This window comes from Manacus candei, unplaced genomic scaffold (assembly GCF_025592945.1).
Source record: "Manacus candei isolate 608988 ecotype Guabito, Panama unplaced genomic scaffold, ASM2559294v1 h1tg000014l, whole genome shotgun sequence".
Lineage (NCBI taxonomy): Eukaryota > Metazoa > Chordata > Aves > Passeriformes > Pipridae > Manacus > Manacus candei.
The window spans coordinates 36,274,888-36,301,836 of NW_026138062.1; the positions used below are offsets into that span (position 1 = coordinate 36,274,888).

The 26,949-nt window shown below is 36.4% G+C and overlaps 1 protein-coding gene across 1 annotated transcript in view; it reads left to right on the forward strand.

The window, feature by feature from the left end:
* Positions 1–26,949, forward strand: part of MICU2 (mitochondrial calcium uptake 2) — a 145,462-nt gene that overhangs the window by 7,154 nt on the left and 111,359 nt on the right. The window lies entirely within an intron of this gene.

The window sequence follows — 26,949 nt, forward strand, 5'->3', positions numbered from 1 at the left end:
TCTGGTTGGGGAGCATGGTAGGAAATGTGTTAGAGGATTCTCACTGCATCTTCAGGTTGGGTCCTCAAATCATCTGCAAGATGGTGCCTGTAAATCTTCTTCCCACTGAAGAATCTGTAAAACTGACAAGCTTTGGAGGGGGGACCAGTTGGATTCAAGGTTCTCTGAACCCATGGTGTTTCTTTACAGCAGTGCCCAGTGCTAGAGAAGCTTCTTACAGAGGTGTAGTGAGCTGCAAGCAGTGCTCCTGTCGGCATGTGGTAGCATCCATCCCTCTGCCAGCTTTATGGTTTACTCTGAACTGTATCTTTATGGCTATATCTACTATCTCAATAACTATTAACAAAAAAAGTTGTCTTAGATCACAACGAGGCAGTCAACCCAGTTGGTAAATGCATTCAATACTGCCTTTTATTGAACAGGAAATGGGTAGCAATTTTTTATTACATGACTGAGATACCTACAGTCTATGGCTATAAAAGAGACAATTTAACACAATTCATGCATGTGCCTTCTAACTCTGGTCTGTTGTGTGAATATATTTCTACTAAGTTTTTTGTTTACCGTGCATCTAGAAGTAAACTGAAGGACTTCAATATAATTGGTTTAGTTCTGTGTGTTTAAATGCCTTGGTAACATTGTTGCCTCTTAATTCATCTACAATGAATGAGTTGTTAATAGTCCCAAAAATATTCTGAAAATAGTATGTGCTCAAAAAATGCATTTTTAAACAACATTCCTCCGGTTTTTAAGCATCAATAAATATGCATCTCCCCTGCAATTAGATTGCTAGCTCATCTTATCCTAATCTTTTTTTCCTTAAATATACTTACGTATTTCTGAAACTGTTCCTCTGGTGTAGCCAAAGAGAGTAACCTTAGCTACCTCCTGTTTAATTCTGTATTTCACTGTATTATGGAAATACTGTATGTATCAGGTATCCACCAAGCAGTCTAAATCAATAACTGAGATATTAAATATATCACAAACATCATTCTCAGCATTAGTGACATACAGACATTGTCATCTCGTGTGCCTAAAATAGAATGTGGTATATAGAGTATGGAATCTGTAGGACTGTGATGCTATAATTAATTATACCCTTAAATATTACTTATGTATGTGCATTTGTTTCACAACTTTAAATATATGGTATCCGTTTCAGCTTTTTGAATGTGAGATATTTCTATCCTGAAGTTTCTGGCTTTGAAAATATTTACATTTATTCCCTTCTCTGTGTGCACAGAGATTCTTTGTGCAGGTGTCTTCATTGATACTAAAACAACATGATGTCAAATGTAATCTCAGGGGGTCAAGGTTAAAATTTAACTATCTTTCATCTGATCTGTCACCTTTTACTTGAATTCACTCTTGCTATATGACTTCAGTGATTAAATAAAATCTAACATTCTTTCTAGGCACTTTGATACATGTGGACAGATGGAGTGAGTTAAGCTGCATGGTTTTGTGTTTTTAGGTAATGTAATAAAAAGCTGGTGTTTGAGAGTCTTTGGCTATTTATGTTAGTAGGCAAACATAAACAGATAAGAAAGTAGCTTGCCTGAAAACAAAAAATAAATTGGTTAGAAAGAATAGTACAAAATAATATTCTGATTTTTAACAAAGAACCTAGAAAAGAAACTAACATTTATTTACTGGTGGTATAAGACTTTTCCTCCAGTAAATTCTGTAGATGGCTTCAAAATAGATATTACAAAGTTTCTTTTTAACTTGCTTTATTAGATGGAAGCTCTGCTGACTTTTGTTTTTCCTAAAAACTTTGAACATCGTGATAATTAGCCCTTTTTTTTTTTTTTAAATAAAAAATTATCTATTCTGTACAAGCAGTAGCAACTATTCTCCCATTGCTACTGTTTTCAAATGTGTTTGCTGGGTTAGTATGAGAGCTCTGTATTACACTTCCTTGCAGAGCTTTGTGCAAGATTGTGGCTGACTGAATATAGTTATTCCTGACAAGCAGCTCAGCATCTTGGAAACATAATGTAGCCAGAAAAAGAAGAAACAAATCAGAATTTAGTTTAATTTATGCTGTGGAGAACATTATATAAACTTCACTGGTGATATGTGTGACAACAGCTTAGTGCCTGTTTTCTGCATTGGGTACTTTTAGGTCACGGGATTTTGACACATTATAATGTTGTGTAATTTTGGTTTTACTATGGTTTTATAATAAGTTTATTAATGTAACTAGGCTTAATTTTGTTTGAATAATGTTCCGGAAAGACACTAATTAAAATAATCGTCCAAAATAAGTGACAGATAAAACTGTGTGAAATGCTCATTCAGATGTACTATGTACTAGGCTATAGCTCCCTACTACTACTCACAAAGATTTTTATTACACTGTGAACTAAAAGACAAGAGAAGGGAGTCTTGCCAGCTTTAGACACCAGACATCATTTAAAATAGTTCCTCAGAGTTTGTGTCCCTCTCAGGGTAGGAGAAATTTCAAGAATGACTGTATTGCACTGATGTAGTCTATAGAAAGCACTTCTAGTAGATGTAGCACACAAATATTATCTTGTCAGTGCTGATATCTTCCCTGCTCCTTTGCCAAATCATCAGAGAAGCTCCTTCATCTGCCTTCAAAAACTGCAGAGACAAACCATAGCATAGATGAAAAAGTTACATGAAAAGAAGAAACTCAGTGTTTCCAGAAATACTTTTTTTCTTAACTTTCTTTTTTTTTTTTTTTTTTGGTAAAGAAGGCATTTTTTTGATAATGCCTTTTATTGGAGATACTGCCATTTACATTAATAATCTATTAAGAAATTATAATGTAATATTAAAACAAAACATACTGAACTGCATATAAAGCTATTTACTTATATATTTATAGTGTAAATTTATACTTTATATATATTAGTAAGGATATGTATGCATATGTATAAAACATATTTATAATACAGACTGTGTGAATGCAGGAATAAAAAGTAAAAAACTGTGTTAGTAATGAAGTTAATGTTATTGCATGTATGTGTGCTTCTGCTGCTGTATTTCTCCTTCTGGGAAAAAACAATTGTTAATTTTTTCACATAGAGCTGTAGTTAAGCACTACTGTAAAGAAATTCGTGCTTGTCTTTTTGAGCTCTCTCCAGGAAATTTTTTGAAAAAGAGTACTAAAGACCTAAAAAGTGATGAGTAACAGCATGTAGGCTGTCACCTATGGGAAGGACTCTACATGGAAAACAAAAATGGCAAAAACTAAAGCAAGTCTTTTGTTTCTGAATTTTTTAAAAAAATCTGTTAAAACTTTAGATTTTAGTTTAGCTGAAGAACCACCATGAATGAACAGTATAAAGAGTATAAAATTACTTTTCTAGAACACAGTGTTTTCTTTTATTCTGAATATGACTGTTGTATGTAATATTCCTACTCAATCTCTCAGAAAAACATTGTAGGAAATTGCTGACATACTTTTTTCCCAGCTACTATTAAATTTGGAAAACTGATAATATCATATTGCCAAAGGGTGTTGCATTGTTATTCTTTAATTTTAAGATTTATGTCTTTGCTTCTCTTCAGCCTCAAAAGTGAAAAATATAAAGAAAAATCTAAATATTTAGGTGCACCAGAAGTGTTGGATGTGTTAAGTAAGCAGACTTTGTGTAGCAATAAATACTGGATTCTTTATGTTAACACCCCTATGAAAATTAATGCACTTTCCCCTTTAATATGCCATCTGTTTGTTGAATGTTTATCATGGGTACCTCAGTTTATAATCTGTGATGCAGAAGTCTCTTGACAGTACTGCTTCTTGAAGTGACAGCAATGCAATCAAGATGCATTGTCAGAAATCATGGACTCATAGTCATATTCCTTGGTGTAAAACTTTTAAAGCAGTATATGGTGTTCTAGTACAGGTGGCTTTTTCCTTGCAGTGTACGCTCATTCTCTGTGGCAGTGGTAGGAGGTACCACTGCCAGTATTGCAGAGTACAGGTACTGACAGCAAAAAAGTGATTGTCCTGAGCGTTGTCACATGGGTGAATCCTTTGTGGGAAGGGTTTGTGAGACTAGTTGTGGGAGTAATGTGGCATCTTTCTTCCTTCTCCCTTTCCTAATTGCTTGTGGGGGTCTGTGAGTCTTCCCTGCAGGGCTCTGCAGGATGAAGTTGTCCAGAGGATCCTGGGTACTTTCTCCTTCATGTAGCCTGCAGGTCACTCTCCCTCCATCACTTCCAGGATCAGCAGGCTCCACATGAGGGGCTGCTCTGCAGGAAGCCAGCAGGAAGTAATGCTTGCTTCTGCTCCTTCCATTTCTGAAGCAGACTGCACTGGGCTTAGCTTTGAATGCAGAGTTAGAAGGTGGTGAGTAATGAGAAGTAGACACAGTGGCTCTGGGCCAGGCTGTGTAAGGATTCAGTTCTGGATGTGGTATTAATATGGTGGAATCAGACCCTTCCATATGGTTCCATCATGTGTGTGTGTGTGTGATTGTGTTTCACTTTGATAAATTCAAATTATGTACATCTGATGCTGGTCATCAGAAATATTCAGTTGATCTGACTAGACCACTCAAAGTGGTTTTAAAAGTTACTTGCAGTTCTTTAAAGTGTGAAAAACTTCATGCGTACAATGTTCCTTGTCATTCTGGAGGTCATAACTGGCTATTGTCTTGCTGCTTCAAACCTGGAGATTTTAAGTTTCCCATCACTGTATGCTTGTGGGATACTTCTAACCTGTTTAGTGTCTCTGTGAATGCATTTGGCAAAACAGTGTTGATAGACCCAATATCCTTTATTTGAGCAGCTGCTGTAACTGGGAAGATTACCCAAGCTCTTGTTCACCACACCGAGCTGTAGAACATGTCTTCTCTGTCAGTGAACTTTTGAATAGACAGATGATGATCTCGTTCTGTTGAGACAGTAGTGATGTGCTTTTAATTGTGGACAGGGTATTGGTCCTAAAGGCTGTAATTTGCAAAGAACAGAGGCCATAGATAGATTTCATAAGAATTTAAAGTTCACATGCTAGCAACACTCATGCCTGTGCATCAGCTGAATAATTTTTTATATTGAGTAATTTTGCTGAGCGTATAAAACTTCTCCTATAGGCAGTTCATAAAAACAGTTGTTCTGCTTTTGCAGGAAAAATTTCCTTTATTCAGTTTTGGTCTTGCAATATTCCTATTTAATATAATACTTTTATAGTAGAGGAAGCAGGGAATGAGAAAGTGGATCTGTTCTTCTGTTCTTCTCCAGGGGTTACTCTACTGTATTTTTGGAACTGTTGTATGCATAAGGCACTGAGCAAAGCACCCTGTGTTGTTGCAGTTGTCTCAAAAAATGTTACTTTATGCATTAAGTATATACAATAGCACAGTTCATTTTCTGTTATTCATAAAATATGTCTGACTTAGGAAATGTCAGACATTAAAAGAAATTACCTTGCTGTTATATATATTTATAAGCAATTTACATACCACATAGCCAACCTGTTAATGGTAAAACAATGCTTTGACAAGAGAGTAACTGAAACTTCATGGTAGGGTGATGTAGTGGTCATAAGTGTTTAGAAGTCATAAAACAAGCCTTAAAATTAAACTGACTGAAAATGTAATGTTTTTACTTAAGGTCATGTGGATTCTTTTTATTGGTTTTGAACCTCCAGGCTTGAAACATCTGAATTGTAAGGGCTAAGAAGCTTTTCAGTGAAAGCCAAGATACTTTCTCAGTATTGTGAATAATAATGTGACTTTCATAGAATCATAAAATGTTAAGGGTTGGAAGGAACCATAAATATCACCTAGTTCAAACCCCCCTGTAATGGGCAGGGACACCTTCAACTAGACCAGGTTGCTCAAGACCTTATCTAGCCTGGCCTTGAACACTGCCAGGGTTGGGGCATCTAAAACCTCCCTGGGTAATCTGTTCCGGTATCTCACCACCCTCACAGTAAAAAATTTCTCCCTAATATGTAGCCTGAATTTTCTCTCTTTCAGTTTGTGCCCATTAATCCTTGTCCTATCACTACAGTTCCTGACAAAGAGTCCCTCTCTGGCTTCCCTGTAGGCCCCCTTTGGACACTGGAAGGTTGCTGTGAGGTCTCTACGCGACCTTCCCTTCTCCAGGCTCAATAGCCCAAACTTTCTCAGCCTGCCTTCGTAGGGGAGGTGCTCCAATCCTCTTACCAACTTCATGGTCCTCCTGTGGGCTTGTTCCAACAGTTCCGTGTCCTTATGTTGGGAGCACCAGAACTGGATGCAGCACTCCAAGTAGGGTTTCACAAGAGCCAAATAGAGGAGGAGAGTCACCTCCTTTGACCTGCTGGCCACGCTGGTTTTGGTGCAGCCCAGGATTTGGTTGGCTTTCTGTGCTGTGAGCGCACACTGACAGCTCATCTTGAGTTTTCTGTCAGCCATCACCCCCAAGTCCTTCTCCACAGGGCTGCTCTTTAATGATGCTCTTTAATGATATCAAATGCTTTGCTGGTATTCGTGATGAAACTAAGTGGAAGGATCGATGTATATATATACTTCATATAACCCTGACTAGGGAGTCAAGTGTAGCAAGAGCCTTGACAAGTTTTTTGGTGGCTTTTGTTAAATCACAAGGGGAGAAACTTTATTGAAGTACCACGGTACACTACTTACCACAGTGAAAAACAAGCCTGTAATAATAGAAAAAGGGCTATAAAAACTGATGACTGCTTTAATCTTGTGGAATTCCTAGTTGGTTATTCATTTCATATCCTACTTCTTACGTTATAGTATGAATTTGCTCTGTATGACTTATTTTCTTGATTTTTTGAGGGCTAGTGACCTTCAGATGGAAGGGGGAAGAGGATCACTTCTCACGCAGAAGCATCTTGAAGAAGTTTTAAATCTGGGGAAAAAAATGGGCGGAGGGGAATTTTTGTTACATGGAAGTAAGTTATCAAGCAAATATAAACTTAGATTATATTTGTGTCAGTTGTTTTTGTAGTGTCTTGTATGTTGAGATCATTGGTAATGACAGGGTTCTTGTCATTAACGTATATAAGCTTATGTTACCTGAGCTATGAACCCTGGATTGAGTTTTGCTATGGGAATAAAAGTTCCCCGCCTTTTTTTTTTTGATGTGGGGGTGTAGTGTTGCAATTAGTTTTTTTCTAATCCTCCTCCTTATTAGCATGGAAATGAATAGCTGTGTTCATAATGCCAGGCTTGGTGTATGGAGTTTTAGCGGCCTTGTGTTAAAAGCAATAAGGCTGCATTTCAGCATGATAACTGTGCTGTTAAGTCCTGGGCATCTGCATTGGGGTACAGAAAGCCTCAGGCTGTCCTGTGGTAGTAAGTTTGCTGGAGAACTGGCAGCAATTTTTTTCAATTAGTTTTTTCCCACTGAAAACAAAGCAGGTGGTTGTAGTCTATGGGTAGGAATATGTCTGTTTTGACAATATTAGGGAGATTTCTACTGCCTACGATGAGAATGGAGAAGTAATTTTTCAGAATAAGGAGAGTCTGAAGGTTGGTATATGAAATATTTAGGCTCAAATATCCATGATCTGGATAAAGCAAAGCACAAAGTTCAGTCTGCATCTTTCAGATCACAGGTAATTATGTTATTAACTGACTTACTGAGTGTGCTCATTTCTAAAAAAAAAAACAAACCACAAACCCAAAAGGCTTTCTGCAATGTTCTCTTCTATTTCCTCCAAGTAAAAATATTTAGATTCCTATGGTATTGTTAATCTGTGATAGGAATATGATTCTTTGGAGGCCGGACAGAAGAAGAGGCACAGGATTTCAAAGGTATGCTAATCTTCAACCAGATTTGTGTACAACTGGATACAGGAAATACACACAACTGAAGAAAAAGCAGTTTTGAAAGGAAATGTATCATTATCTTTTCTCTATCCTCTGTTTACTAAGAACTTCCTGATAAGGACTGTTTGGGGTTTTTTTTTCTGAGACAGTCTAATTATTTATGAACTAAAATAATTGTTTTTATGGACATTTAAACAGTTCATGTGCAGATAACTTAATATTCAAAGTACAGTTGGATCAGTGTAACTCATGTAAGCATCTGTGTGAACTGTATCATTAGTTTAATTTGCCTGTTTTTAAAACAGTATTATATTAGAGTTGGGAAGATAATGCAATAATTTACCAAGTGCTAAACTGGGTTTTAAATCCTCCTTAATGGTATAGCCTGAAGTATGCATCTCAGTTGTGTTAAAGATACTACAGTTAAAAATAAAGGGGTGGAGGAAAGGCATATCTGTGGTGTCAGCAAGGCATGTGGTAAGCTGATGTATAAAGGGAAGGTAATGGATCTGCTTGGATTCCAGCCAGTGGTGCCGGACATGGGCATTCTGCCGAGGCACATTCCGGGGCATTAAGTGCAATCCCTTCCCTGAGAGTGCTGAGCCCTCTTTGTAATTCATCTTCCCTGCAGTCCACTCTGCCAGGGGCCAGGCATACAGCGTGGCTAATTTCATTACCAGTGCAACTTTTTGGTAGTGACTTTTTCAATTCAGGGCAGTGTTTATCTTCTGAACGCTTGGACATGGATCGCTCCATTTGAATCCATTTAATCAATGTTTTTTAATTCATAAGCATTGTTGATGTTAGTTGCAGAATTAAGTGGTGATGGGGGTTCCTTTTAGCCCCTCTGTCATGTTAGCAACTTACTCTTATACTACAGCTGTTTGCTACTTTATAGCAACACTGGAGGAAAAAACTGTATGATACATTTTTATGAACACAAAGAGGAAGAACAGAATTCTCCATCAGTGTATGTTTCAACAAGTAAGCAAGCACTGCAGTAAAACTCAGTCCCTAAAGGTGTCCAACCTTTGAGACATTACCATTCCCATTTTCTCCACCAGCATAATTTTCCACCATTTCCCATTTTCTTGGCCATTTAAAAGCAAGATGAATTAGCCATACAACTCCATGTTTTGTCTCCTAAAGTATAAACTTTAAAGACACTCAGAAATGTTTGCAGGGTTGGCCTCCTCCTCCTTCCTATGCTCAGAGAGAAGGATTATCTCAGATCTCTCGATGACAAGCATACACCATTTTGTGAAATTAATTCCTCCAAGACTGTCTTTGACTACCAGGATTATTTGGCCACTTGTTTTATGGAATGAAAGTATAGACTGTGGCTTTGCATGTTTGATTGTGGGCAACCCGCTTATAAAAAAGAAATGTTATGAAAGAATTTAACAAAATATGAATATTTATATTGTTATAGCTTTTAATTTCAACTTTTCATGCCAACATCTATGATTACTTTTCAGTGTTATTGGAAAGCTGTTTTGTAACAAGAAATTTCAGATAAATATTTAATGTCAAACTGGGCTAATATAAGGATATTAATATGCCCAAGGTAACTGTGACCTGTACTTTATTGAGGTACCACGCCTTGAAAATATAAAATGACCTGCATTTCTATCATGAGTATTTATATTCGCTTTTTAAAACCTTAATGACCAAAATCTATTTTTAAAATGGCTTGTTTTTCTGATGTGTTGATAGCAATTAATCCTTATTCAAACATGTACTATATTAAGTTAAGCTTGTTAAATTAAGCTGTTTGATTTGCCTTTCACTTCTCTTGCCTTCTTAGAAAATCTTCCTACTTTAAGTACTACATAATATTGTTTATAGTTGTGGATACAGAGAACTACAAATAGTGGACAGTGGAAAGTACAAAGGAAGGGGTGGCATTTTCCTTTTCTAAGCACTGAAAAGGAGTGCATTAATGTTTGTCCTCCTCCATTCCCACAGCCTTGCTGAAAAAGCATCTGAGGTCCAAGAAACTTGTGCTTAATTTGACGCTGTCCTTTAACATTCTCCATGGTTCTGGAACAAAGCTATTTACGCGTGGGACCTAAATAACTGTTCACAGCTGCTCCCAACTTACACCCTGGTGATGGTTATAGCTCCTCACCCTCACACTGGAGAAACTTCTTTTAGATAGAGTATTTTGTGAACACCATGTCTCTTGGTTAGAGCCCTTGTCTAACCCTGTTCCATGTTTCACACATTTAGGATAACTGATATTAAGGTCATCTCTGTTAAATATGGGGAACCATAAGCCCTTGAGAAGACAAAGAATCTTTAAGAACAACTAGACGTAGTTCAGCAATAGTAGTGTCAAATGATATCAAATATTCCTTAGACTGGTTAGTCTGTTGTGCAAACAGGAGAGTCATGCTTCAATTTTGGCAATTTTCTCTGATTCTGATAAGAGGCATTTTTTTAATTGTAGTTGAACTGCTTTGTGCAAGCTGTGTAACTATCCTTTTTTAGTAACTTTTACTGAGCTTTCCCAGGTATTTAGTGTGTTGGGTGTCTAAAGAGAAATTAAAATGAAGCTAAACCAAAGGCAGTAGTGTTTACATTAAAAGAAAAAAATTAACACTGAGAAATAGCTTATCATGTCTTTCTCAATTCTGTTATCTGTTCATTCCGTAATCCTATCAAAATAAAGATAAGAAAATAAATATCCAAATCTTATGTTGATGCTGTTGTGTAGTGTAGCGTGGGAAAATGGCCCACTGCTACTTCTGACCTACTGTTCTCTCCTCCTAGGTAAAAATTTTCTAATTCTTTCTTCCAGTTTGCTTTTATGTCGTCTCTCTCTTGCTTCTAAAGAGCATTCTCAGCCACCTTATTCCCGCTCTGAATATTCCCAGAGACTCTGAATATTCCAATCTCTGTGCATTTTGAATTAAACAAACATTTATTTGAGGAAGAATGAAGAGCTGTATCCTATTTCAAAACTGAAAATTAGCTATGAAAAATGAGTTGGAGACAATGGAATTGTTTTCTTTCTACGAAAAGTAGTATAGCTTAAAGAGAGAAAATATGTGCTTCAAGTTGTCCATGCACAAGTAACTAAAGCAATTAACTTTTTAAAAATTCTTGCACCTAATTTGTACAGATATTGCAGTACCAACCAAAGTGTAGCATTATGTGGTTTATATAGTAAAGTATACAGAACCCTAACCTGCAAACTTCTTTTATATTAGAATGAATAAGGAACATGTATGTCTTAGTAGATAAGTACAAAATGTTAAATATAAATAATGAAAAAATGCACAAAATATAAATTGGAAAGAAATGTGATTTTTTTAAGGGTTACTTTGTGTTAACACGAAAGTAATTACATACATTTTGTTTGGTTGCCTTCTATAATTCATTAGGGTTTTTAAGCTACTGTATTAAAGATAGCTTGGACTTCCCTCAGTAGAAGCTTTAATGACTAGCTTGAAGCCATTTTCTTTTAAGGAATTAATATTTAGACATAACATTAGCTGTGGGGGTAATTAACAGGTTTAGAATAATTAACAAATAAAATTGCAAGGACTGTAAATTGCTTTGCCTAATATCAAGTTTTAAAGCTTTCTTTAAAGGTTTTTTCTAATTAAAATGCTAAATTGATTTTAGTTCATGAACAGGACGTGGAAAAATGTTGCTGTAATTTCTTTGTAGGCTCCATTTGACTTGACACTTAATTGAAATCAGTCCTGGATTAATAATTTATTCTTTTCTCTAAGCAGATACACTAGAGGTTCAAAAAACACATTTGGTATTGCTTATTTTAAAACCTTTGAAATTTCATTTTATTTTGTGATTGGATGTGCTGGGTTTTATAAGAAATAAATACTTTACCTGTGTATTGTATTATATTTAGTGTGTATTGGTTGGGAGAAAGGGAAGGAGAGAGAGAGAGAGAGCTTTTAGATGGGCTTTCATGTTCAGTTTTGTGGCAAAACCAGTTCCTCAAGGGTGGAAAAAAGCCTTTAACTGGGACATGAAGTTTCCCATAGTTGCATCATGGTTGGCACACTTCATTGGTGTTCGAATTGAACTAAGTTGATAACATTCATACCTGAGAAAAACTAGAAGCACAACACATATGTGTTGTACCTAACTTTCTGTAGTTTGGTACTCCTCCAAATTCATAACTGTACTTAGTTCCTTTCTGGTCTTCCAAATTATTATTAAAAATGGACATTGCTAGCTGATGTGGGAGTGGTATCCCAAAGCTTCTGATCTCCAGTGTTAAATCTTTTGAAGTGGAAAAAATAATACCTTGGAAAAACTTGATTGAAGAAAAATGGATTTAATGAGTGGTTGCTTAATTGACATGTGATCTGTAAGGTCAGAGATGCCAGACTGCAAAACTTCAGTGAAAGGGCTGGGCTAAACTTTATGTAAATAATGCTTTCTGGTGCTATTATACATGCAGATTGTAATCAAAATTACTATTTTATCTAAAGCCCAGGTAAATACCATAAGAATTTGTACTTTATCAGTAAATTGCTCAGGCTACTGCTCAGCCCTCCTAATTGCTTTCCTTTCTATACTTCCTTCTAATCAAAGAGGAAACAAAACCATGACCCAGGTTAGTAATGGCCAACATTGTGTAGTAGGAGCTATCACAATCACTAGTGTTTCACCAGTGAAGCAAGTTTTGTGCTACCTGTCTGAGTGAGGTGCTTTGGTTGTAAGGCATGAATATTGTTGGGTATAGCAGGGCCCCGAGTGTTTGTTTGGGGATACCTCTTTCCCATCCCTAATGATGTACTGATCATTTGAAGTTTCTTCATTTTAGAATGCTTTTAATTTCGATGTATAAATGTAGTCAGTTACCAGAGGGTTTTTTTTAACCTTTTAAGTATTGTCATGCTTCTAAAATATGGATGAGTTTTTACTATGTCATTCATATTTTTACTTCAGGAATAAACTAAAAATTCTTGCTTTTCTTGAATTACTTTGTCCGTATGTGTCAGTACTTGATGGCTGCATCTTGAAAAGGATAAGGCTAGATGATGACTAATATTTTATTAGCATTGTTGTGTGATGTGATGGCATGTAGCAGTTGTGAGAGGATACTGTTCTCTGACACACTAATCCTGTGTTATGCTGGGCCATTCACAGACCATTCACAGAGTCTTCATTGCTTATCATTAATCTTCTATGTCAAATCTTTTGCCTGTGATCATTCTTTACTTGAAGTCCCTATTTAAATATACTGAATGTGGAATTTGTGAGTAATGTGATGCCCAGGGAGGATTAACACAGCACTCTTGGTTCCTCTTGATCTGGGTTTTCATCTTAATAATTGATTGTTTTTTTAGACCAGACTGTCAAATTCTGTTTTCTAGTCTTTCATATAAATTCACAAAGAATTGCAGAGTTTCCAGATACCACCTATAAAATTAGTATCAAAGTACAACGATTCTTATCAGGTCTCTATTTTAAAAAAACCACCAAACCTACATTGTTTTTACAATCCTTCGTTCTTTACCCTCTTAGCAACGGTTAATGAATTTAATTGGAATGCGTGAAGTGCTTCGTAATTTTTCTAAGTCTGTTTTTCATCCACGCAAAATCAGTATGAGATGGAAAAAAATTTAAAAGTAATCTGTGATTATGATTAAATATGGAAGAGTTACGTATAACTATCAGTATTGTCTAGTTAATACTGTGATTCTCTGCTGTTCCTTTATCGAATACCTTTTACTGTGTTAGAAGACAAGAAATTATTTTCTGTACATTTGTGAAAGGATTAATTTTCATTGTAGCACATGCCTCTTTCAGTACCTTTCGATAACTGTGTGGTTTGTTTTCTTAAGCTGTTAGTAGCTTATGTAATTTAAATAAAGATTAATATATAGGTGGTTTTATTTTGATTATGGATAAAATTGCAGTGATTTAAACTGGTCTGGCAGAAAGCTGGTCAAAATTGATGTTACATAACATTCCAGAGGACAAGCAGAAACATTGATGCTGTCATGTTGTGTTGTATGTGCTTGGGAGTCAGCAAGACCATTCTTATGCAGAGCATAGAATATGAAATAGGGGTTGTACTTGTGTCATGGAATTGGAGGGGAGGATGAGTTTGTGTTTCTGTGGTGTGGGGGTTAGGTTTGTTTTACTGTGGTTTTTTTAATGTAAGGGCTTTTACTTCTAGTTTTTCCTCTTAGGAAGCAGTTTCAGTCATTCAAATCTTTTCTCATTGACAAAAACTTCTGCATTTGATAAGCAACTGTAAAAATTAGATGCTGTGATTTCAGAGTACTTAACAAGTTGCTTGCTACTAACAGCATGTTTAATTTTGCTCATAACATTTCTAGGTATTTATAATTTTTACAGATGTAATAATATACGTAGATAATTTAAAAATAGAAATGTTTCCTGTTGTATATAGGTAGAAAATGTTATTGTTAAAGTACCAATGAAAGTACCATTGATTAGTGAGTCTAAACAGAGCTGTGGAAGAGACCAAAAATAAATGGTATGGATAATAAAATAATAGCAGACTTAAGGTCTGTAATTCTTTCATGGATTAGATACATGATATTCTTCTGGCACGAAGTTCAAAAACCTGTTCCTTTACTATTTGTAGTTTGACTTCAGGCATGCATAGGCTTGTTGACAGCTATTTACTAGAAGACTGCCTTTGCAAGAGGCTGGTACTTTGACATGCAGCAATAAAGATATCAACATACCAGCTGCAAAAACTGTTTTTCAGTATTAATATATAAGCAATAGAAAATGTGAAAGACTTAATTTCTCGTATTAGTTGCTTGGCTGCCTAGTGATGTTGTTTTCATTAGAGCTGTGCTTTATCTTGTATATCTTTATTAAATATCAGTTTTCAAATTACTTTTTTCAGGTTATCTCTATTAAAAAATGGTCCTACCTGACAATTCCTTGTGTTTAGAACCTGTTGTGTATTAAACTTTCTTGTTAGTAACATTCTACAGTTTTGTCTTCCATGGAGGAATGGAACACATATGTATTGTGTTACAGTGCAACATAATTATGTATTGGACACAGTGCAACGTCATGGTGTATACCAGACCATGCCATTTTGTAAAATACGTTAGCAAAACTCTTGAGTTAGCATCAAATAAATTAAAGTACTTGTTTGTAAACTTTTGCAAGTTATAGTGTCACCAGTAAAAGAAAACTGTGCTTTTCTTGCCTTCTGCCACTCATGTACTTCGAGGGTACGCCGACAGTTGGGTTCATTTTTTCTGGCATTCTGCTCAGCGGATTTTAACCTTCCCTCTGAGCATATCAGTCCAGTCTGTTTTGCTGTGATGCTGAACTGGGAGACATGGCCAATCTAATGATTTTTTTTTTTTTTTAGCATTACCAGTTATATTGGTTTTGGTAATTAGTAGAGGTTAAGTTTCTTATTTTGAGGCCGAGGTTTTTAAAAGTTTATTGATTCTTTAGTTCACTTAAGTATTTCTGTTGTGCTGCTCTGATTGGTTTATTTGTTCTGTATCTAGAAGCTAACTCCTGCCTGTAATAGTCTTTGACTTCTCTGTATCTTTTCTGGTGTTGTGTTCACATTTTTAAAATATTGAAGAAGAATTATGAGAATTGTGTACAGTATTCAAAAACATGGACACACTAGTGGCACGGTGATTTTCTTCTTCTTTCTGTTTTTTCTTTGTTATTCTTTCATCATTTCCTGATGATCCTAGCCTTAGATTTGTGATCCATTGTGATCACTATTGGGATTTTAGCAGAGAACCATGTATGATGATTCCATATCCCAACACTCCCACCCACCCCCCCAACTAGTTGCAGAATTGCTATCGTTCATCAGCTGGTGTCATTGTCCAGGAATGCCAATTTTAGCAGCAATAGTGTGGCCAGCAGGACCAGGGCAGTGACCATCCCCCTGTACTGGGCACAGGTGAGGCTGCACCTTGAGTACTGTTCTGGGTTTTGGGCCCTTCACTAGCAGGACATTGAGGTGCTGGAGTATGTCCAGAGAAGGGTAACAGAGCTGGTAAAGGGTCTGGAACATAAGTCCAGTGAGGAGTGGCTTAGGGAGCTGAGGTTGTTTAGCCTGGAGAAAAGGAGACTCAGAGGGACCTTCTCACTCTCTAAAACTACCTGAGAGGAGATTGTGGCGAGTTGGGGGTTTAGCTCTTCTTTCTGGTAACAAACAATAGAACAAGGTAAATGGCCTCAAGTTGCACCAAGTTCAGGTTGGATATTAGGAAAAATTTCTGCACTGAAAGAGTGGTTGAACATTGGAACAGGCTGTCCAGGGAAGTAGTGGAGTCCCCATCCCTGGAAGTGTTCAAAAAATGAGTAGATGTGGCACTTCATTATATGGTTGGTTTAGTGGGCATGGTCAAAGGTTGGACTTGATGATCTTGGAGGACGTTTTCCACTTTAGTGATTTTATGATTCTATTCTATGATCATGTGTAATTTCTTTTTCTGTGTGCTTTTTTTTCATTTACATAGAATTTTATCCTTCAATCATTTATACATTTTGATCAGATTTATTTTTGGTTACACCAAATAATTTTATGTCGTTAATAAACCTTTTTACTTTTGTTTTTGTTTGTTTTATAGGCTAGCTTTCTAGATCTTAGATGTGCTGAATCACATTGACCCTTTAGGAACTCTGCTGGCAAAATCTCTCAGATTAAAAACTGTTTATTTGTGCTGTTGCTTGTGATGGTTTTAACTAGTTATTTAATTCTGTGAGGATCTTCCTTTTTGTTCTGTGTTAGCTCATGTTGTGTAGGAGGGTTCCTTACCTTTTTTTAGGTAACTTGTCCAAACTTCTTGAATATGTTCTGTCACTGAAATCACACAAGCAGCTGCTTATCAATCAGTCAGCTACAGATTGTAGTAGTGGTAGTGACTTCCCTCTACAGAAGTTGTTGACTTTTCCCATATATTTATCCATATGTTTAGTCTTGCTGGTTTTGCTATATTTTAAAATCATGGTTTAAACTATGTATAGGTTAAACTGTTTATAGTTTAAACTGTTTGCTTTGGTGCAGACCTGGCTTATCTGTACTAAACTTCCCTGGCTGCTCCCAGAAAGCTAATTTTTTGTTTAAATGATACAATATTTGGCTCTGTCATTGCTGTCTTTTGGAGCAGTTTTAAGGAATAAATTTCACTTGACAGCAGTTAGATCAACTGTTTAATATTTTACTTTGGAAATTTTGGGTGAATCTTGATGAAATTTGGTGATATTGATGACTTGTTGTTAATGATTGATTGTATAAGGATTATCTTCTGCCAATTGCTTAAAATGTTCTGTTCTACCCCTCTGGAGAAAGACTGTTGTGGCAACTTCCATCATCTCTTCTATAGTGAGCACTAGGGAGGAAAAAAAAAATTAATTTAGCTCTTTTGGTACTTTTGTTTGAGCCCTTCCTTCATGTTTCACTTACATATTTACTCTACTGATTCTTTCTTATCTTCATGATTGTTCTTGGAACAGGTTTTAATTGTGAATCGAGAGAGTTATTTAAAAGTTGGTTTTAAAACTTATTTTTCCTTTCCTTCTTTTACAATTTCTAGTTAACTAGCTAAAGGTTATGGCAAGTCCTCCCCGTCCCTGTTTTCACTGTTTAGGAGAAACATCCGCTTTTTAAAAGATGCTTTTCCACCTAAAATAACATTCTCCAAAGTTGTTTTTAATCAAGCTGGCTTTCCTAGGGCTTTGTTATTCTTGCTTGCTTGTTTTTAATAAGTGGTGTGTGTTTCTAACCATTTTGATGGTTTTGATGGATGATCCCTGTCATGTGCAAGCATTTACACTTTGAGGCACTCCTTTTAAATAGACTTTTCATTCTTATCTAGCTTACCTTGGTGAAATTTAACTTTACAAGAATGGATATATTTTTTGACATTCAAACAGGTTTAATACAAATACATTACAGTTACTATTAATATCTCTTTGAGTCAAGATGGCTTCACTGGCTTTGTGAACTGTGTGTTCCTGCATCAGAAGTTGTTTCTACTTTTTATGACAGCTTACAGAAGCAATAATTTATGCTGTCTAAAATGCCACAGTTCTCACAGTTGTGCCTTATTTACCTATCTTAACAGTGAGAGATTTCAATTACTGAGTAGGTGGTTTTCTGCTTTCATAATTTCTGCAGTTTTCATTAAACATAACAGTGAGTACTGCTACATTATCTTTTGTTCACATGATTTATAGTACAGCTCTTAATTTTATGCTTGGAGGATGCTGTATGTGCAGACCTGTTGTCTTTCCTGTGGATCTGTGGATAAAAGGAGATTTGTGAGTCCTTCACCACTGTCTCTCACAATATTCTTGTCTCCACAGACTGGATGGGTGGACAAGATACATGAAAAAAATGGTTGAATGATCAGCCTCAGAGGGTAATGGTCAATGCATCATACTTGGCCTTGAGGCCAATGAAAGTAGAGTACTCTAGGGGTCTGTCCTGGTACTGGTCCTGTTTAATAACTTTTCCAAAGAACAGAGGAGGTGACAGGGTTCCCTTGTGAAGTTTGCAAACAACATCAAATTGGAAAGAACCAGTTAATACACAGATCTGCCATTTGGAGAGGCCTAGACAGGCTGGAGGAGTGGGACTACAGGAACTTCATAAAATTCTAAAAACAAATGCAAAGTTCTATATCTGAAAAGGAGCCATTCCGTGAAGCATTACTGTCTTGAGGAGCAGCTCTGTAGAAAGCGATCTAATGGTTTTGCTGTACAGCAACCTGAACATAAATTAGCAGTGCACCCTGGCTGAGAAGAGGGCAAAGTATCCTGAGTTGTATTAACAATAGATTTAGGGAAGAAAAAGGATTATCCCTCTTAATTTGGCCTTTTTTAGACCATATGTGGTCCAAAACCACTTCCAGTCTTGAACTCCCTAGTACAAGAAAGGTATTGACAAGCTGGAGTGAGTTCGATGGAGAGCCACCAAGGTGGTTGGGGGCTGGAACACTTGCTGTGTGGAGAGGGTGGGGGGTCTGACCTTGTTAATCCTGGAGAAGATGCAATTTCAAGAGGACATGATAGCATCCTTCCAGTGCCCAGGAGGAGATCATCAAGAAGGTAGAGCCAGGTACTTGACAGTAGTGATTGGTGGAGAGGACAAGACACAGTGGGCATCAACTGAAATAAAGTTGGTGGAGGTGCACAGCAGAATTTTACTGCTCCTGCATTAACGTTGAATTTTTGGCCTCTAACTTTGAACTGATTGACATGGTAATTCTAACATTCTTTTAACATTTTATTTCCTAAAATAAAAGGAACAGGCACTGGAAAAAGTTAGGAATGGTTTGGGCTGATACTGGGTTCCAATTAGATGGTATTTGCATTCCACAGCACTTGAGTTAGAATACTGTTCATGATGAACAGTCTAATAGTGTTGTTGGGCTGTGTCTGGTCCTGTGGTTTTTGGGTTTGGTTTTTGCAACTTATCTGTCTTGATGCAAAATAATAACCTGTAGGATTATGGAATCCACAGGCAGTCATTATTTCAGCATTAATATTCCAACTATTCAGAAAACAGATTTAGAAAGAGCGTTATGAATACAGGCATGAAAACAATCTTAACAGAAAATATGTATAGGTAAAAACAATTCCTTTCAGGCACTTCCAGACTTGCAAAAGTGTGAGCATAAATGGAGAGATGGAAAATATCATTAGATCTCAGTAAGTAGCTTGGAGACGTCAAATACACAGAAGCCCTACCTTTATTTGTTGTGGAAAATCACATAATATTTAGTCTTTCATGTAATATAGAAACTTTATTCAGATTATTAGTGAAACTTTCCTTTGTCTGAACTGTTTTTTACTTGTACAGGTAGTATTACGTCTTCTGTTATCCTCAAAGATACTTTTCAATTTTAATTTAGTACTGTATGATTGAGCCTCCTGAGGAAGCTCTCTTAACCTCTCATGATAGTTGTACTCAGTTGTAGCCCTCTTTCATTGAACTTGGAATAAAAAAGATGGGTTTCACTGTTGTTCTTGCTTGCTTTAACAGAAGTTAATCACCTGAAATTCTCTGTAAGACATGTTTTGGTTATCAGTAATTTTAAGAAAGTGACCCATATAGCTCAAGTGTACCAAAGCTTTTTTTAATTTATGCTTTGCTAACTGAACTCCCTCATATTTCTGATTTCACAGTTGAGAAGTGATTCTTTTCTCAGAAAAACATGAGAACAGTCACACAGATTCAGCCAAGGCAGAACTGAGGAACTGGTCAAGTATATATGGCATTTTTTTCTAGTATACTGGCCACTTGAGGTTGGGGCAGCCTACAGAGATAACATCTTTGGCTCAGGATTTACAGGCTTTCAGGTTTGTTTTTTTTTCTTTTCAATGAACATCTCCAGATTTCACCTGAATGCAAAAACTTTTAGTGTCCCAGCATAAAATGGCAGCATTTAACAGATAGTTATTGTGTTGTGAACTACATCCTATTGTTTTTGAGCATTTGGTATCCAAGACAGCTGCTCTTTTTAATGTTTTAGGTGTAAGTCAAAACAGAAGTTAGAAATGGACTGTAATGTTTTATCCAAATTCTGTTACTTGCAATTCAATACAGTGCAAAGTATCTCAAGTGTATAATTAACAAGTATAGAGTTAAATTAAAAGCTTCTTTGTAACAAGAATGTTGTCTTTCATAATGAATCCTAATTGCACTAAATAATGGAATTGTCAATACAGAAATCTTTCAGAAATCTAGCACATGTGATTCTGGAAATATGCAGCAGCAGATATTTACGTAGCATTCCTTTCTGTTTGTGAATATACTTGTTCCATACAGGTTGGTTGAACATAATGATGTGCTTAGTCATTTCATCCTGTCTTTGGCATCCTGTCTTAGAGCAAGAAATAAAATAAATTGCCTTCACCAGACAAGGATGCTTCTTCTGTTCTTTACACAATGTAGAGAAAATTATGGATTTTTTGAGGTTGGTCTGCAGTGTGATCCCTAAACTGCAGACTAATCAAGAGATGCAGAAGTGATGTTTAAACTGGCACACTGGTGGCCCAGAATCAGTAGCCTGTTCATCACCACAGCTGAAAACTTTCAGCAGAAGATGTACTTGGGGAAAGTCTGAATTGTCTTTAATTACATTTATCAAATGAAGAAACAGCTGCATTGGAATTAGCGAGTCCTATATGCTGTGCTGAACAACTTTTTTCTCTTTCTTTAAGGGTCAAAGGATCCTTTGTCCATCTGTAAACTGCAGGCAGCTGTTGCCGATTTTGTTTCTGGCCGTGAATGTCAAAAGCACAATAGCCAACATGTAACTTTTTTAAAAGCAGGTAGTAGTTTTAAATTAGGCTTTTTCTGTTTTAGGCAACACCAGGGTTCTGGTAGTTTCTAAGAGCATAAGTATTGTGCTTAATTTCTGTTGTAATTTCAACAGAAATGCTCAAATAATTCTTAACTTTGGTGAAGATTTCAAAGCCAGGAAGGATTGCAGTTACCTGCAGAACAACACATTTTACCTTTGTTAAAGTAAACTTAATCAAACCTAAACTGTAAGCTTTCTCAGCTAAGCAGTAGCCTTGCTAATACATCTGCGTCTATAAGGAAAGCAAAAATGATCATTTCCATGTTGTCAGGTGAACAAAGATATGTTATTGTAAATTCTAATCCTTTTTAGAAAATGTATGTGGCCCAGGATCTACTGCTTTCCTGACTCTGAGGAGTCTTTCGGAAATGGAACAGCAGTGAGCACACTACACTGAGTGTGGTGATTTAGCCTGTCAAACTGTGCTGGACATTAGGTAACATTCTTAAGTGTCTTAGAATTCAATCTTTCCCTGTTGGGTATAATGTTCCTATTGTAGGTAATGGCTGTCAGTTCTTATGTCAGTAATTGCTTTATCTTGTGCAATAGGTGGGTTTTCTCTGTAAATTTCTGTGAGCAATTTTCTCTACTAAGAAATGAATGTTATCCTGTGTTAAAAGTGATATTCTATGTGCTAGGATTTCCACTTTTTCCCATTTTATCACGATCTGTTTTTAAAACCCCAAACTCATAGGGGTTAGGGTCACCAGTAAGCTAGAAAACTATCATATTAATGAAAAAAAATCCCTACCTTTAACAGTTTTTCTACTGAAAGAACTTAGTTACCATTGTTTATAGACTCATCTATAAACTTAGCTGCCACTATTTCAATATCCAAGAACGTTAATACTTTCGCAGAATGCTTTTTTTTTTCTTTTTTAGCCCATGCAATATTTCTGTTGTTTTGTAAAGCATCTTTTCTATGTTCTGAAGAATGTTATTTACACTGCTCTTGTTCCCCTTTCAGTGGCACTCCCTGGTCTGGCATTTGCTGATTATCAGTCGCTTTCCAACGTGTAACTTGTGAAGGAAATACACTCAAACCTACCTCTCTAGGACTGTGCATGATTCTGTACAATTTCTTCTTCCCTTTAATTTTGGAAGAAGAGGATTTTTTTTTCCTTTTCTTTTGTCAGTGGTATTTAAAGGCAGGCTGTTGCTTGCACCATTTTGTTGAGTATCAGTTATGTGGCTGCTGCTGCTATGCTGCAGTTTGTTGGTGAATAAAACCTGAAGCTCTTCAAAACAAGATATGTCCTGGGACAGTTGTTTTCTTGCAGCTAGGGGGTCTTTTGATCAGTTCTTGAGGTCTGCATGGCTGTGCTGCAGTAGTTTTACTCAGTTGGAGAATTGTGTACCTTTGTGGATCCTGATTAGTTGGTAGTGTACAACTTCTCTATTTTGTTTAAATAGAAGAGTAAATAAGAGAATTGCATTTTCTTCCTGCATTAAATTTTTTAGTTAGAATCAGTCCTTGGGTACATTCTTTAGCAGTTTGTATTATTTCTGAACCTTCTCTTTGCTCTTTCACATCACTTATCATTTCCTTTTCTTTGCTACTTTTAATTTGGTCTGGTTTTATGCAGGATTTCCCTCTCTCCTCCTTGATTAGTTTACATTCAGCTTGTTTACATTGGATTTCAGCTGTTAGAAACCCTTCTTTTTTTTTTTTTTTGCTTGTTGTGCAATTAACCCTACCTTGTAGGGAGCATTAGAAAATTCATGTCTCAAACTCCCTTGCCCTTAACTGCCGTCTAGTGCGGAGCTTATTTTTTGCCAAAACTATCTGAGTTGAGGAACGTGGCTGCACGTACATTGCTGTTAAGTGTTATGACCTGGAAATGTCAGACATTTGCACCTCTGGTCACACTTTTTAACCATGAATGTCATCCACTACCTGTTCACTTTCTCTGGTATCCCTCTTGTGCCATACAAGCATAAGTTTTGTTGCAGTTGAGGTTTTTGTTTATCGCTTCAAACTTCTGCGTTTAAAATTTTTACAGAAAAAAATGTGTATCCATGTTCACACATTTCTCTACTAGTTTTCTATCTATATGGAATCTTACTGTTCACTTACTCCTATTACTTGCATTACTTTGAATGTCTAATTAATTAATTTTCCCCTCTTATTTCCTTCGAAAACTGTCCTAATGTTTCTGAAGATCTGTTCGCATGTTTTGGCATATTTTGTACCTCAATTACTTCTATTCTTTCCACTTGTCTTCCCTTTCTAGTATTGTTTTGTCTGATTTACTGCCTTTCTTTACAGCTTTTGGAATTGAAACTGCTGTTGTTAAATCTTTGCTCCAGCAGCTCCCTCTCAACCATGACAGTGGTTTAATCAAATTAGAGTGGATAAGTTTAATAGGAGGTGCACTTCCATTGTTAGAAATCAAAGAAGAAAATACAGTTTAGTATCTTCATTTACTATTTTGTGGTTCTTTAATACATTTTGTTTGGCATTGCTACTGTGGTTGTTTCCCAGACCCTCATTTGTGGTGAACAAATGACTCAATGAAAGTAATGATTTGAATATATTTTCTTGTTCATTTGCTCTTTTAAGTGTATGTATCTTTGGAGAAAATGATATGTAAATCTAGTTTGGGATGTAAGGTTACAGGAGTTTTGTAGCAATTAACATATATGTTTCCCGGTCCTACACTGAACAGGAGAAGGCAATGCAGATAAATTCTATAGGGAGATGTCCAGGTTAGTGGTTTCTGTGGGATTGTGTGTTTGCTGGTGCTTGGAGGTATGTTGCTGTTCTAAGTTCAAAATATTCTGAAACAGAAATTGTCTGAGAGTAAGACATTTTTGGTTTCCTTGAACAAAAGGATGAAAAAAATTATGCAATTTGCTTGTCTATGTATGCCAAAGCAATATATAGAGAGTCCACTTAAAATTCAAGTGATGTATTGCCAAATGTCAGTTATAAAGAAACAGTATCAATATAACCTCTCTTCTTCTGCACCTTATTCTACAATTTTTATTTCTAATAAAATTTTACTGCTTTGTTTCAAGGGGTAGTTAGAAGGCAGGTAGATATTTTTAAATATCAGATGCTTTAATTTTCCATCATATGGAGAAAAAAATACACACAAAAATTACTTAACGCTATGTACTTCATAAGCTGCTTGTCTATACCGGTGCTATTATTTTCCAATTAACAGAATCCTGTGTACAGCTGTTCATACATAGCTCTTTGTGTTAGTGTGCTTGTGTTTGTGCATGTACACACATAGACACTGAGTTTCTGACTGGTTTTGAGTCCTCAAAAATAAGATAACCGTGATTTTTATCACAAAAAAATCTCTTGTGCACTGTGTGTGAGAGGGAGAGAGGCATGCTTTCAGGTAAGGTAGTTCATGGCTTAAGGCAGCTGCCTGGTGTAGTTCCAGCTGTGTGTGGGTGTGCGTGCAGGGGGCTCATGTTCATGAAGTTTGATGTTTCAGGCTCCTGGTCCTGAGCACCTAGTGTGGATTAGCCTTCTAGATTTCTAGGAATTTTAGCGCTTTATCCAGTTCCAGTGATGATCTTGTCCAGTGCTACGTGTCTTAAATTGTTTCTGCAATGCGTGAAAGAGCAGAGCCAGGTATATATTTCCATCTTAAATACTTTATTGGGTTTTGCTGGCTTGTTGTAGAGCCTGAGAAAGCCATCTTCATTGCTGATCTTACAGATATCATCAGTTCACCATTTTACTGTTGTTGTTTATGCTCCCTTCCCAATCTGAAACTTGCATCTTCTTGTTGTTTAATCTTGTTATGCCTGTAGATTATGCGTGTCAAAACAAAGAAGCTTTAATATTTTTCTAGGTAAGAACAACACTAAAATAAATTGCTTTCTGTTCTTTTTAGATGGAAGAAATAGATTCAGATCTGGATGTGTTTTACAAGATGGAATCATTCTTGTAGCTCATCTTTGAACCTTATCTACTGCCTTCTTTTTTTTTTTCTTAATGAGTTCCAAAATTAAACTCAAGTGTTTGTGGTGTCATGACCTCATGTGGGAAGGCAACGTGATATCTATACTCCTAGTAAGGATTTTTCTTGTTTAATTCCTGCTGAAAGAAATCTTGAATTTATAATATTCAGCAAAATATCTATAGTAAGCCCTGAATCAAAATGTCAGATCCTGGCCAAGGAAATTTTTCAATGTATGATATGAAGTGAATGAACTTAAAATCAGAAAGGTATAGTTTTTGTGCAGAATAAGAATAGTATATGTGGACACAAGCTGAAAAAAAGCATTGTGCTATGTGTGTGGGGTGAAAGTCTCTGAGTTATCTTTTGTGGTGACAGATGACACTGCCAAATTTCTTCTGAAGCGATGAAGTAAGTTAGTGCAAGTTGTGTGACTTTCTGTCCTCCTTCTACATCTTACAATAGAAAGGTAAAGATGCAACGTAATTAGGAGGTCATTGGTAATAGTGATGGAGGCTCGGGGCTCTTCAGTTGTTGGAAAGCGGTTGGGAAAAGGTAACTCTTTAGTGGATGCATCCCATGATGGATGCATCCCAACTAAATGCCTGACACAAATTGCTTCTGGATTCTGGGACAGAAGGTCCAATATAAACTAAGAGCAAGGGAGAAGTTGAAAGTTTGAGAGAATGACATAGAAGTTTCTTTGCCTGGTACTTGTACCATGGGGAAAGAGGTAAAACAAATGAGAATATAGCTGTAAAGGATGAGATAAGAGTGGGACACAAATGGCAGAAAGCAATGAGTAGGTAAGATTTATTTTATGGGCAGACTTTATCTTCTATACTAAGTTTGTTGGAAATGTGACCACCTCTATTAAGTTTTTCATCCTTCGTGAGCTGGTGATTGCTCTCCCTGCAGCCAAAGTGTGTTAGCATTCCCCATCCAACTTCATGCAAAATTGACTGCATTAGCATATATCATTGATGATGGAACAATGGAAAAAAGGTAAGAGAACTGGCCTGAAACGTCTGCAATATCCATTGGCACAAGCACAAAGTCAGGAAAACAGAACTAGAACTACTGGATCAAGTAAAGAGAGATATGCTAATGTACATGGTGAATTTATCTTTTGTGTATGAGGAACAAACTGGGGAGAGGAGAAAGGAATGGCAGAAAAAGTAAAACAATTTGGAAAAATCAGTAGATCTTGAGGAACCTGTAAGCTGGGTAGGGTCCTTTGGGATCTCAAATCTAAAACCCCTCTGTAGCAGGTAAGCATATATCCTAAAGAATTCAAGTCACAAATTACTCAGCCTCCATTTTAACTCATGGCTTGTAGCTTTTGTTTTCCTAATCTTTTAATAGGAAAACTATTCAAGAATTTCATGTTGGTCTGGACCATCTTATGTTTAAGCTGCCTTTGTTTCTGGTCAGTGTTTTACCCTCACTTGGACATTTTATAAAATCATAATCATTTTTCTTCATACTTGATACTTTCCTTCACTACATCATATTTTTGACAGAACAATTTTATATCTTAGCTGTCATTTTAGTAGGGCAAGTAAGTCAAACTTCTGTAATGTATTTCTTTCCCAATACATTCTTTGTTCTCCTGGTCATTGTAACGGCTAGCTCATCACCTCTAACTTGACAAAGTGTGCTTCAGATTTTCAGGACTCGATCTGGAGTTGAATGGAAATATCTCTTTGAGAAAGAGATACTAACAGAAATAATCATAGAATCATTTTCTCCGATCATAAACTGGCAAACAAATGCTGATAATAATGGTAAGGTCTGTGTGTTCCTGGGTGTAACAGCTGCCATGTTTTTTCATACCATAGCTGTGTGCCTGCAAGGGAATATGCTAATTGTAGACTAAATCTTGTTCAGTGAGGACATTGTAGAAGCTTGACTAATGGTATATGTATGTAA